This window comes from Chlorocebus sabaeus, chromosome 8 (assembly GCF_047675955.1).
Source record: "Chlorocebus sabaeus isolate Y175 chromosome 8, mChlSab1.0.hap1, whole genome shotgun sequence".
NCBI classification, from domain to species: Eukaryota; Metazoa; Chordata; class Mammalia; order Primates; family Cercopithecidae; genus Chlorocebus; species Chlorocebus sabaeus.
In genome coordinates this window covers 145767103-145780351 of record NC_132911.1, presented here as the reverse complement: position 1 = coordinate 145780351, position 13249 = coordinate 145767103, and positions in this window count along the sequence as shown.

The window sequence follows — 13249 nt, the reverse complement described above, 5'->3', positions numbered from 1 at the left end:
AGGCAGACAGGCAGATAGACAGAGAGGACCCTGGCTTGAGTCCAGCTGCATCTCTGTCCTGAGACCCCCTTAACTGTGGCCATCTGTGTCAGGAGTCATAGCACCCCTTGGGTTAAAAGTGAACACAATTTCACACGTCTTTCAGTGTGACCCTGAGGGGAGGGGCTGGGTCCTGCAGTGTACCAGGATGGGTTTCGTGCCATCTATTTATATCCAAATCAATTCTAAGTTGGTTGCAGGACTGCCTAATCGAATCTGTTGTCCTTCATACACACAGATGAGACACCTGACCCCTGTCCTTGTCCAGGCCTCCTGGGAGTGCCCAGACTCTTCTCCTTGTGGCTGGAGAGCTGCAGGGAAGGCAGTGAGGCGCTCTGGCTTGCTCGGTCTGTGGTAGGCTTGTGGTGGTGCCTCTGTCCCCTTCTGACTGCCCTTGGAGGTTGAGGGGAGTGAGGCAGGGCTGGCCTTGCTGGGATCTTGTCTGCTCAGGGACCAGGTGGAAAACCTACTGGGCTCAAAGCAACTGGCCCTGGGGCCCTCTCAGGGGACTCTCCTCTCTAGGACCCAGGAGCCCCAGGAGGCTGTCTCTGGCTCAGCTCACCCAAACCTCAGGGTGCCCTAGTCTCCTGGGGCTCACTCTGCCCTGTTTCTGCCCTGAAGCTGCCACTCCCATCTGGGAAGCAATAGAGTGGGAGGGGTGGGGGTGCTCAGGGGACAAAACTGTGTCCAGCACGGCCTGTGCAAGGCAGACGTCTCCCTGGCTCAAAGCCAGAGCTGAGAACAGTCCCAGGCACCAGCCCTGCCCAGCTCCCTCCCTCTGTCCTCCTCCTACCAAGCTGCAGGTGGTGCAGTCAGAGCAGGGTGGTGTTGGGGCTGGAGGCAGGAGGGGGAGATCCCCATGTGGCCTCAGGCACCTGCCAAGGTTCTCTCTGCTTGGGCTCGCCCAGGGAGCCTGGCCTTTGGACGTCTGCTCGTGTTCATTTCTTCTCCTTCCTCTCCCTCCGTCCCTCCCTTCTTCCTTCTTCTGTCAAAGGTTTCTGAGTGCGTGCCAAGCACTGGGCTGGGATGGTCACTGGGAAGAGATGATGGAATGTTTCAGGCATGGTGGAGACAGGGTCCTGGACCAGCAGCGTGGCCAGGGCAGACGAAGTGCATGCAGGCTGCAGCTCCAGGAAGGCCGGGCCCCCTCCCCTCCTCTCTTCCGCTCTCCCTCCTTGGCTCCCCCAGCTCTTCCTTCCTCCTTCCCTTCTCATTCCTCCCTGCAGCCCTCCCTGGAGCACTGCCTTGGAGCTGGGAGGACAGACCAGATAGCTATAGCCTGTGGAATTCTTGAGCATGGCTGGAGGATCAGCAAGCAGGGGTTCGAATCCTGTGTCTGGCAAAACTGCCTGGGAGGCCTCCTGCCTCACCTCCTGTTGCCCCAGTTTCTGCAGCTGTGAAATGGCAATAATGACTGTGCTCATCTCAGGGAGCTGCTGGGGTCCCAGGAATGACAGCGACGGTAACGACATCATGATAACAAAGCCCTGCAGCCCTCAGCCCCAAGCCCGGCCTGGGGAACGTCCCTGGGAGAGCTGACAATGACCGGTCCTTATTTTCGCAGAGAATGCATCACTGGCAGGGATGCATCTGCAGCTTGTCCCTGTGACAGCCCCTGAAGCATCAGCAGATGAGGGACCTTGAGGTGGACGAGGAATCACGGTCCTGGAGAAGCTGGTGGTCCCAGGCCTGAAAAGCAGAAGTGGCTTCTCCTCCCTAGCCTAGTAGCAGCAGGCGTGCCCTGGTAGTCACCTTGAGCCTGGGTTCTTAGCCGCTTCCATCTCCTAGTGAGGTCCTTGTGTGCAGAGAGGAAGGGTTTAGGGAGGGTTTGGCCTCCCCAGGTGATGGGTTGTAGGTAGTGGGGCTGGGAGTTGTCGGACCCACGACCCTCTTGTTAGCAATAGGCCGTGCTCTTGAATCGGGCCTAACATGGAGGACCTGGTCACGGCGGGCTAGCAGGATGGCCAAGGTGTTTTCTGTTGTTTTCTGTTGGGCACCCAAGGGCCAGGAGTCAGGCCATGAGCCCCACACCCTGAAGATGCTCGGAGACGGTGAAGGTGACATCGCAGAAGGCCGGGGCTGCCCTGGGGCTGAAGGAGGGCAGAGCCTTCCACTGCCCTGTCGGGAGCTGGGAATCGGCCATTCCTTCCCCAATTCCAACCACGGAAAGTAGCCCTCAGCCAGAACTGAGCTGCAGAATTCCCACGTCACCCACGGGAAGGTTATTATTTCCATTTTAATTAGAAACAATTGATTACACTCCTCGCCCATCCCTTCTCCTCTCCCCAGCTCAGGGCTTTAGATAGTGTGTCCACTGAACGGGCGCCCTCGGGACCTTGCCGAGTGGGACAGTCCCCGCTCTCCCTCACCCAACGTCTAGGGTTGTCCAACAGCAGTGAAAGGCGCTGGGAAGGCATGGCAGCCCGGGGAAGGAGCAGGAAGCAGGACAGTGGGAGATGGCACTGTGTGGCCCTGCGAGGGTGGACTGCAGTTCCCACCCCCTCACAGCCTGCCAAGTCCCACGGGGACCACAAGAAAAAACCCCATTATTCTGGGGAACCCGTGCTCTGACTCCCCTGACTTAGGGCAGGTCCCGGTCTGCAAACCTTGGAAAGAAACCTGCTGATCCCATTTCTTCTCTTTTTCCCCAGCACCAGCCGTGAAAAGCCAGTCAAGGACACCCCATGTGAAAGAGGTTGCCGCGCACTCACCAAAACTGTTTCCACTCTTGTGGTCTCACGGCGTGGCCACATCTGCCCATCCTCTGCTGTGAGTGTGGCTGTGCTCAGGGCAGCAACGTGGGAGTGGAAGAGGAGAGGGGTACACGCTGAGGTCTGAGAAAAGAGAGCCACAAGGACAGGGACCTGGTGTACAGGGTCAAAAGGGGAGTGAGAGTGGGAAGGCAGGACGGAGTGTGGCAGGCTCATGGGCCTGAAAGGAGGATAGCATGGCAGGAGCGGCATCCTCCCGACTGTCAATGCCCTCGTGGAACGAGTCTTCCTCCAGGCCCTCTAGCTCCATGGTCTGAGCTCTGACCTCGTGATGAGGGTCAGGACGATGGAGTGTGGGGAGAAAGCCAGCTCAGGGTGCAGACCTGGACACCTCTGAGTGGCCCAGACAGGCCAGCCCACCCTGTAGCGAAGCGGCCATTCACCCCCAGTCACGGTGAGCAAGGTCTGAAGTCAGCTCTGCCGTGTGCTGGGCTGCAGAAACTCTACGTGCTCCAGAGCTGCCCAGCTGCCCAGCCACCCTGAGGCCTTTCCACCTGCCGTAGGGGGTTTTGTGGGGTCCCCTGGGTGGCTCTGGGAAGCTGGGTGCACTCCTCCGGACCCTGCCCTTCTCCAGAGTGGTCCTGGGCTTCCGGGGCCCATGCTCCTGCAGGAGGACAATCAATGACCCCAGTAATTGCTCTCCAGCCCCAGGCAGTGATGAATGGACCTGGAAGCCATGCGGTGCCAGGAATCGATACTGTAATATCTTTATACCAGCAGCAGAGGATGAGGTGAGGAAATGCCACAGCCTTTGAGCCTCCCTCGCAGTCTGTGGAGGCCACCACGCTTGGGCCTGGGACTGCCAGGAATTCATGAACGTGGCCTGGGAGGGAGGGTGTGTGGAGAAATGAAGCCTCCTAGAGTGCAGAGGCGGCCTGGAGGGCAGCACAGTGCCTTCCCCTGTCCCTCTGTGTCTCTGCAGCTTGGTCCTCTCCAGGGAAGATGTAACAGGCTCTGCAGTCTGGCGGGCCACAGGTGCACATTACAGGGTGACCGGGGAGCTGAAAGTTGGGGGGTCAAAAAGTGCCACAGCATCAGGAGCCTCAGACAGAACGGCGAGACTCAGGCCTCCGACCGGGCCTTGTTCTGCGAGGGACGACATCGCGGATTCCCAGGAGACTGTTGTACACTCAAGGTGGCACCTCAAGTTGGCATGGGAGCCATCTCTCTGAGCCACGCTTCACTACCGAGAGGGTGAAGGTGTGGGCAGCTGTGCCTGTCTCTTGGGTGCCGTGGCGGTTAAGGTGGTTCTGACCGTGCCTCCCAGGACACGCTGTGCAGGGGGACTGAGAGGGTCGGGGGTGGGCACCTGGGCAGTGGGACTCTGCTCCAGGGGCCCGTGCGTGCCTTCGAGAGGAAAGCTGGAATACTTGCCTGCAGCGGGAGAGCCTTCCTCCCGATGCTCTTTCATCTTTTAGAGCACCTCTGGTGAGAAATTGACTTCTTTGCTGTTGCTCCGAGACAAAAATAAATGACGCTATTTCCCAGCTCATCTTGTGAGCAATGTTTCCTTCTCTCAAAAAGAAGCATCACTGTCTCCTCCTATTTCCTCAGCTGTGGGGGCCACTCATTGGTTCAGATAAGTCATCCGTAATCAGACGCTGGTGAGCTCTCCAGGCCCATAGAGCTGGCAGGGGCCTGCTCCCCATCTGTCTGAGGGCTGGTGCCACACTCGCCAGCACCCTCTGTGGGCAGAGTCTGGGCTCTGAGCGGAAGTGTGGGGGTGCATTTCGTGGAGAAGGCCGTGCCTGGCTTGAGGGCAATGATACAGCCCCCTGACCTCAGGACCTCATCCAAGCTGATAGGAAAGACAGCCTCTGATCTGCTGGTCAGAAGGAGGAGACATAGTGCCAGGTCTGCTCATCAGAGGGAGGAGACAGTGCCAGATCTGCTGGTCAGAGGGAGGACAGCGCCAGATCTGCTGGTCAGAGGGAGGAGACATCACACTGGATCTGCTGGTCAGATGGAGGAGACATAGTGTTGGGCCTGCTGGTCAGAGAGAGGAGATATAGTGCTGGATCTGTTAGTCAGAGGGAGGAGACATAGTGTTGGGTCTGCTGGTCAGAGGGAGGAGACATAGTGCTGAGTCTGCTGGTCAGATGGAGGAGACATAGTGCTGGGTCTGTTAGTCAGAGGGAGGAGACATAGTGTTGGGTCTGCTGGTCAGAGGGAGGAGACATAGTGTTGGGTCTGCTGGTCAGAGGGAGGAGACATAGTGCTGGGTCTGTTGGTCAGAGGGAGGAGACATAGTGTTGGGTCTGCTGGTCAGAGGGAGGAGACATAGTGTTGGGTCTGCTGGTCAGAGGGAGGAGACATAGTGTTGGGTCTGCTGGTCAGAGGGAAGAGACATGGTGCTGGATCTGCTGGTCAGAGGGAGGAGACATCACACTGGATCTGCTGGTCAGATGGAGGAGACATAGTGCCAGGTCTGCTGGTCAGAGGGAGGAGACATAGTGTTGGGTCTGCTGGTCAGAGGGAGGAGACATAGTGCCGGGTCTGCTGGTCAGAGGGAGAAGACATAGTGCCGGGTCTGTTGGTCAGAGGGAGGAGACATAGTGCCGGGTCTGCTGGTCAGAGGGAGGAGACATAGTGCCGGGTCTGCTGGTCAGAGGGAGGAGACATAGTGCTGGGTCTGCAGGTCAGAGGGAGGAGACATAGTGCTGGGTCTGCAGGTCAGAGGGAGGAGACATAGTGTTGGATCTGCTGGTCAGAGGGAGGAGACCTAGTGCTGGATCTACTGGTCAGAGAGAGGAGACCTAGTGCTGGATCTGCTGGTCAGAGGGAGGAGACCTAGTGTTGGATCTGTTAGTCAGAGGGAGGAGACATAGTGCTGGGTCTGCTGGTCAGATGAGGATCACGCAGGCCTGCTCAACCTGCTGATCAGCTGGGGAGATGGCATTCAGTTCTGCCTGGGTCCTGAGTTGGATAAGGAAGGCAAGAATCTTTCCTCTGGAAGTCCCTGGTTTCCCAGGGAAACCACAGGCTTAGCCCCACCAGGGATTGGAGACTTGTGGCCCCTGCCCTCCTGGCATCCTGCGGTCAGATGGGAAAGTCAGTCCCTGTCCATGGAAAGGAGCAGGGATGGCACCAAACACAGGAAATCAATCACTGCTTCAAAGACAACTGCCATATGCCAGGGTGCAGAGGAGGCAGCTGGCTTGTGTGTTGGCTCTGGGAGAGCTGGGAGGCGCTTGGCCAGCTGGCGGGAGAGGTAATGACGAGTCTGGCCCCAGGTGTCTACTCCGTCACTCGTGCTAAGCAACCGTGCGCCAAATGTCTGAGTGGTGACTCAGTGTCCAGGTTCTTTGCCCTGGTTCTGGCCCAGCTGCCTGGGGACCAAGAGGAGCCCTGGAGGAGAGGAACATGAGAAGCTGGGATTGGGAGGGGAGAGTGGAGTTTAGGGGAGACCTGGGTTACACCAACAAACATTCAGTTCCAACCTACCAGGGGCACCCAAGAACTAGACATCCCTAACCAGTCAGCCCCTCTAGAGACCCCAGAAGACCTCATCTTCAGGAGCACAGGCCTAGGCTCAGGGCACGGATATCCCTCCAGGATGCGGGTGTGAGCCAGGGCCTCTTCTACCCTGAGGCCTGGAACTCTACCGGAACCCCTGTGATTCTTGGACCTCCAGGGGCAGGGGATCGGGAAAAGGCACCAGGTGTTCTGAGAGGCCTAGAAGCCAGAACAAAGGTGGCCTCTGCTGCAAAAAGCTGCTCACAGTGCTTTCTGGGGGCCAAGCCATTGTTCCTGGCACTGAGTGTCTCGGTGTGGCAACCCCCTCTGGCCTAGGGCCGCTGTGGCCCCAGTCACAGTGAGCAGCTGGTCTGTCTGTGCTTGTGGGGTACTGGGCTTGCAGGGTGTGACAAGATGGACCTTCCCTCCCATTGCAGAGCTCGTCACTGGGGTGCACGTATCTTTGCACTAGAGTCCCAGGTCATTGGGTCCTGGACCCTGGCCTGTTTTCTCTGTGCCCCACGCAGATGCCTTACCCACATGCCTAGCAAACATTTCTGGATGAGTAGGGAGAGATTCCATAGACCCCAGCAGAGCCAGCCTCAGGCTCAGTTCACTGCCCAGCCCAGGGAGAGAGGATTGAGGGGAACTGGGTGGAATAAACCAGCACAAAATACAAGGGGACTCACAGTGTTTCTCACGATTTAGATCTACTTATCATTCATTCTATTCTTTGAAAAGAATAACTCTAAGCCCCTAGTCTTTACCCTTGTGATGGTTGGAGCCCTCGCCCCTCCTAAGTGTGGACCGAGGTCTTCCAGGGGCAGTGGGGACCTTCCTGGGACAACGCAAACAGTCCATGTAGGTATCAAGAACCTCAACTCCCCACATGAGTGAGGGTCGGGTTGCAAGAGCAAGCCTCGAGTATCCAAATGCTCTCTCTGCTATTTGGCCCATGCTCGCGGTCAATAAACCTCTTAGACGCCTTCCCGGGAACGTGAGCCAGCATTGATCTCTCTCCTCCTAAGTGCCCACGGCATCTCGATTTCTGCTGCATATGTACGGGCAGCTGTTTTTCATATTTATTTTGCTCTCTCATTTCCTGAGTAACCGTCTTCCTGCAGGATCAATGTCGGATTCATCTGACTGTGACACCGGGCACAAGTCTTGACCTTTCAGGAAGTTATTGAATGAAGAAGCAACTCCTATAGCTTTGGCTCCCAATAATCCTGCGAATGACGGGCTGGGAGGGCATCGCTCTAAGTCCACGGGCGCTGGGAACTCTTCGGTGTGTGCTCTTGACAATGGTCCGTGACTGGTTATGTGGCCATTGTTACTATTCTCGGCTGGTGAGTAAGGCATGTATGTGAAACTGTGGGGCCTTGCTGAGGTCACCCGGCCCCAGCAGTTTGGCCTCAGAGTCTGTGCTTACCGAAAAGAAACAAACTGAACCCAACCCAAGTGAGCTGGTTTTGAACGCTTAGGCGTCTGTAGCAGAAAGAAAAAAGTCAGGTTCGTTCTCCTTAGAATAACAGAATCTCATGGAAATACGAGGCATTAGAGGCCATCTGGTCCAGGGGAGGAATTTCATAAGGAGCCAACAGAGGCCTTCAGCAGATGAGGGGGGGCCCACACCCTCTTCAGCCATGAGCAGGACTCCCGGACTCCTCCTGCCTGATCCGGGCAGCAGCAGGGCCCGTGCTACGCAGGTTGCCAAGAAGATGAGAACCTGAAGGTGCACGGAGCCTCATGTCAAGCCAAGCTGGGGACATTGCCCTGCCTGCATTTCTACAGTGAGTTGGTCCTACTGGGTGTTGGAGCAGATCTGCAAATGTGGCTGGATTTCTACAACTCAGGAGAAAGAATGCAGTCAGCAGGGGCACTTGCTAGGCTCTGGTTCCTTGTATGTGATGGATAACCCAAATACTAGTGGCTCACTGGGGTCACACTTCCAGGTAAGCCAGGGGGAATGGCAGGTCTGGAACACAGGCTCCGGAACCTGCTGCTGGGCACAACCCTCAGGTATGGCTTGTCTGGCGTCTCTGCCCTCCAGCTGCATGGAGGGAGAAGGGGAAGGGCAGGCACCCTCTCTTTTAAGGGCATCACCCAGAAGTTACCTGGTCACCTTGGCTTCCACCCTGAGGATCAGAGCTTGGTCACTCCTAGCCACTAAGAGGAGGCAAATCAGGCTTTTGTTCAGGGTGGCCCTGTGTCCCCCCGAAATTGAGAAGAAGCAGAGAATGGATACCGGGGTGCCAGTCTCCCCAAAGCATCTACAAGAGAAAGGATGCCAGGGCGCCAATCTCCCTCAGCATCTACCAGCAGGTGAGTGTGATGGAGGCTGATGTCCCTGAGGGCTTTTCCAGAAGAGTTTGCACTGTTTTCTTCAACCTCGTCATCCTCACCTACCACCTTCTGCACTGTTTGCTTCTCCATGTTGTTTCAATCAGTTCTCACAGTGGTGCAGCGAGTTCGACAGGACCCAGGGCTCCACTCAGTTTGAAGCGGAGGAAGCAGTCCAGGGGCCATGGCCAGGCCAAGGTCAAGTTCCTGCAGGCCGGGAGAGCCAGACATTCCCCTTGGAAGGCTGTGTCCTCCGGTGGGCAGGAGAAGGTAGCCTCGCCTCACCTCCAGGTCCCCGAAACCTCACACCACCTGGAGCGTGTGCTGGAAGGTTGCTGAGCTGTTGACTCCGGGCAGAGCCTGCTGCTCCAGCATTAGCCTTGCATAGTCCAGGCTGCAGAGAGCAGGCCTGGGTGCCGGGAGTCACCAGCTGCCTCTCTCCAGACCTTGTTGTCCTGTCACCTGCCATCCCTCCCTCCTGCCAGGCTCTGGCCCAGGGCTTCTCACTACCTCCTTGGCAGTGCCAGTCCTGGCCTCTGCCAGCGAGGGGAGGGCAAGCTGAAGAAGGACAATGGAGGCCTGAGCACCACTCCACCCTCTCGGTGTGGGCACTGCAGATGACTGACCATTGGTGATGGAAGGATATAGGTGACCTCAGCTTCCTGTCTTCGGGAGAGAAACTGCAGTTGGCCTCTGAGGTCCAGATCTTACCGCCCCAGAATGTTCTCTGGTCCCATGTGTGGGATTAATTGCACCCCTACCCTGCACGGCCATGCCTGTGTCCCTCTGTCTGCCGGTCACGGGGACACCATGGCTCCTGTGCATCTTCTGTTTCTGGAGATCTGTTAGCTGTGATTGATCCTAAATGCTGATACTTCTCTGTCTGCAGCCCGGGGGAGACAAGGGCAGCTTGGTCCCCAACAGACCTTGTGGCTCTAGGCTGCACCTGGACTCAGTGTCTTTTCCTAGGGGGATGGAGCTGACTCTGCAATGTTTAGCCACATCCCTGGCCTCGGGGGATTCAGCTGCTGAACTCCACAGAGCGTGGACCCAGCGCAGGCTGTGGGACTCGTGATCAACAGTGCTCCCCTGGTGAGGAATCCCCGGGACAGCCCAGGGCAAATGCTCAAAAGTCCTATCAGCTGCTATTTCAGCTGTACCTTCTCACACCATTCTGTTCTGTTCAGTGCGACAAGGAAATCACATTTTTTAAGAGAACTTCCACGTTATCGGAGAACAGCAAACCACCATAAACTGTGGCCCTGTTTCCATCGTGTCGCACTGCCAGCTGTGAGGAGGGAATAGGCGTCCCTCAGCCACGGCCCTGCCACGCTGCGTGCCCTGGGGGCTGTGAGCTGGGGCACCCCTGGCTTCTCTGGGCAGCAGCACGGCTGAGGGTGAAGGTCGCCTCGCTCCCCTAGTGCTTGTCCATCCTCCATAGCCCACTGCCTGTGCTGCCCGGGGCTTCCCTGGTACTGAGCTCACCCAGCTTTGCTGAGGCCAGGATGTAGCTCCAGGCCTGGGGTTTGGGGAGTCTCCCCAGGGGCCCTGTCCCTGGTCAGGCTTGATGGGTGCCCTTGATCCCAGAGTTCCACACTCATTACTGAGCCGCACTGGATGCCCACACCGCAGCAGATCTGTGCTGTGGCAGGGGGCAGGCTGGCTCATGGCTGTGTCCTAGGGCAGACTAACAAGGCGGGGCCTGAGAGAGAGCTGAGCAGGGAAGGGAGGGCAGGGCAGGGAGGGCAGTGCTGGCGATGGTTCGGGGAGGCACCGGTGCTTCCCAGGGAGGCCAGCAGAGGCCTTGGAAGGCTGGGAGATATTTGAGAAAGTCTGGGGGTGACAGGTGCTTGTGTTTGGAGGGCACCTGATGGGGGACATGTATTGTGCACCTGTCCAGCGTGTAGGCCTTGTGCTCAGGGGAGACACGCTCCCAGATGGACCGAGCTCTGAGTCTGGCCCTGCCATTGACTGACCTTAGACACCTAGGACAGGCAGGTGGCTGAACGTGGGGGATCCTCAGTTTCTCCATTTGTACAAGAAGTCAAGGGTGGCACCTGCCTCAGGAGGATGCCACGTGAATCCTACAGGAGATCCAGGGTCTAGCAGAGCTCAGTAAATAGAAGGACTATTTTGTCAGTTTATTTGGCATATTTGGCAATTGAGGTAAATTACCATTGCCTTGGAGCTGTATTTTATACACTGCGTTTTCTTTCCTAATTTTGAGGCTGGTGTGGAGTGGGTTCTTGGCTCACTGCAACCTCTGCTTCCTGGGTTCAAGCGATTCTCCTGTCTCAGCCTCCCCAGTAGCTGGGATTACAGAATTTTTGTAGTTTTAGTAGAGACAGGATTTCGCCATGTTGGCCAGACTGGTCTCAAATTCCTGGCCTCAGGCGATCCTCCTGTCTCCGCCTTCTGAAGTACTGGGATTATAGGCAGGAGCCACCACGCCCGGTCTACTGGGTTTTCTTAAAATTGGGCTCAGACTCAGCTGGATGGGGGGCCCTAGGTTGCTGGTCCAGCACGAACCTGCTGGAAGAACAAGCTGTTCGCTGGCTGATGGCAGTGGCCGGGACCAGGCAGGCACGGCCCACGGATTGGCACCATGTGGGGACCACACGAAGGCGATCACAGCAGCACACCAGCTTCCAGGATTCAGAGAAGCACTCCGTCTGCCCTGGCCTGCTGGACCACTGGGTTCACCCCTCCAACCACCGTGAACCCTTCAGATGTGGAAATCAAAGGTGCACATTAGCGGTGTGGCAATGCCCAGAGCGTGCAGGCACAGATGGACCTAGGCTAAGCACATGTGCACAGCTGCGCCAGCTTCACCCCGTGTTGGGTGCGGTGGAAGAGTCAGGGGTGTGGGTTGGAGTCCTGCTCGCTCCATGCTTGCCCTTTGCTGCCTCCACCCAGTGCTGTCTCTCCACAAGCTTTGCTCCCGTTTCCTGGGCTCAGGTCCTTCCCTTCCTGGTCTACATATCAAACTCATTCTTTGAGACCCATCTCAAAGGCTTCCTCCTCCAGGAAGCCCTCCGACTCCAGGAAGAAGCAGCCTCTTCCTGCTTTCCAGTGGCTCCCCTCGGGCAGGACCCTGAGGGCCAAGTCCTATCTCTAGCTCATCACAGTTCCAAATTCAGATCAGGAGGCATTCCCCAAGGCTGGCCAGGAGACGCTGGTTGCCTGGACAAGTGGAGACAGCAGCTGTGGGTGACTCAAGGGCCTCGCGGGGCCCCACCTGAACAGAAGGAGGAATGTCTGATGGATCCAGGGTTGTGATTTTCAAGGTCCATGTTTTATTTTTTAATTTTTTTTATTTTTATTATTATTATTGTTATTATTATTTTTACGAAGTCTCACTCTGTCACCCAGACTGGAGTGCAGTGGTGTGATCTTGGCTCACTGCAAGCTCCCCTTCCCGGGTTCATGCCATTTTCCCCCCTCAGCCTCCCAAGTAGCTGGGACTGCAGGCACCCGCCACCATGCCTGGCTGATTTTGTTTTTGTATTTTCAGTAGAGACGGGGTTTCACCGTGTTAGACAGGATGGTCTCGATCTTCTGACCTCGTGATCCGCCTGCCTCGGCCTCCCGTAAGCCACCACACCTGGCCTTCTCAAGGTCCATCTTTAAGGAGGTGGGGCAGTGGGTTGGGCATGGGGTGGTGCATCCAGGGTGGCAGGGAAGGGTGCGTAACGGCTATCACAGTCGGCCAACACCTTGCTGTTTACAGAGCACATGCCTGTGCACCCACGCACCTGTGCACCCACGCACCTCTGCACTGACACACTTGTGCACCATGCACCTGTGTGCCCACACACCTGTGTACCTCCAGATCTGTGCACTCACACACCTGTACACTGACACACCTGTGTACCCCCGCACCTGTGTACCCCCAGACCTGTGCACCCCTACACCTGTGTACCCCCAGACCTGTGCACCCCCGCACCTGTGTACCCCCAGACCTGTGCACCCCCGCACCTGTGTACCCCAGACCTGTGCACCCCCGCACCTGTGTACCCCCAGACCTGTGCACCCACGCACCTGTGTACCCACGCACCTGTGTACCCACGCACCTGTGCACCACACACCTGTGCACCCCCAGATCTGCTCACCCACACACCTGTACACTGACACACCTGTGCACCCCCGCACCTGTGTACCCCCAGACCTGTGCACCCCTGCACCTGTGTACCCCCAGACCTGTGCACCCACGCACCTGTATACCCACGCACCTGTGCACCACACACCTGTGCACCATGCACCTGTGCACCGACACACCTGTGCATCATGCACTTGTGTGTGTACCCCCAGATCTGTGCACTGACACACCTGTGCACCCCCGCACCTATGTACCCCCAGACCTGTGTACCCACGCACCTCTGCACTGACACATTTGTGCACCATGCACCTGTGCGCCCACACACCTGTGTACTCCCAGATCTGTGCATTCACACACCTGTACACTGACGCACCTGTGCACCCCCGCACCTGTGTACCCACACACCTGTGCACCACGCACCTGTGCACCCCCAAACCTACTCACCCACACACCTGTGCACCCACACACCTGTGCACCGACACACCTGTGCATCATGCACTTGTGTACCCATGCACCTGTGCACCCCCGCACCTGTGTATCC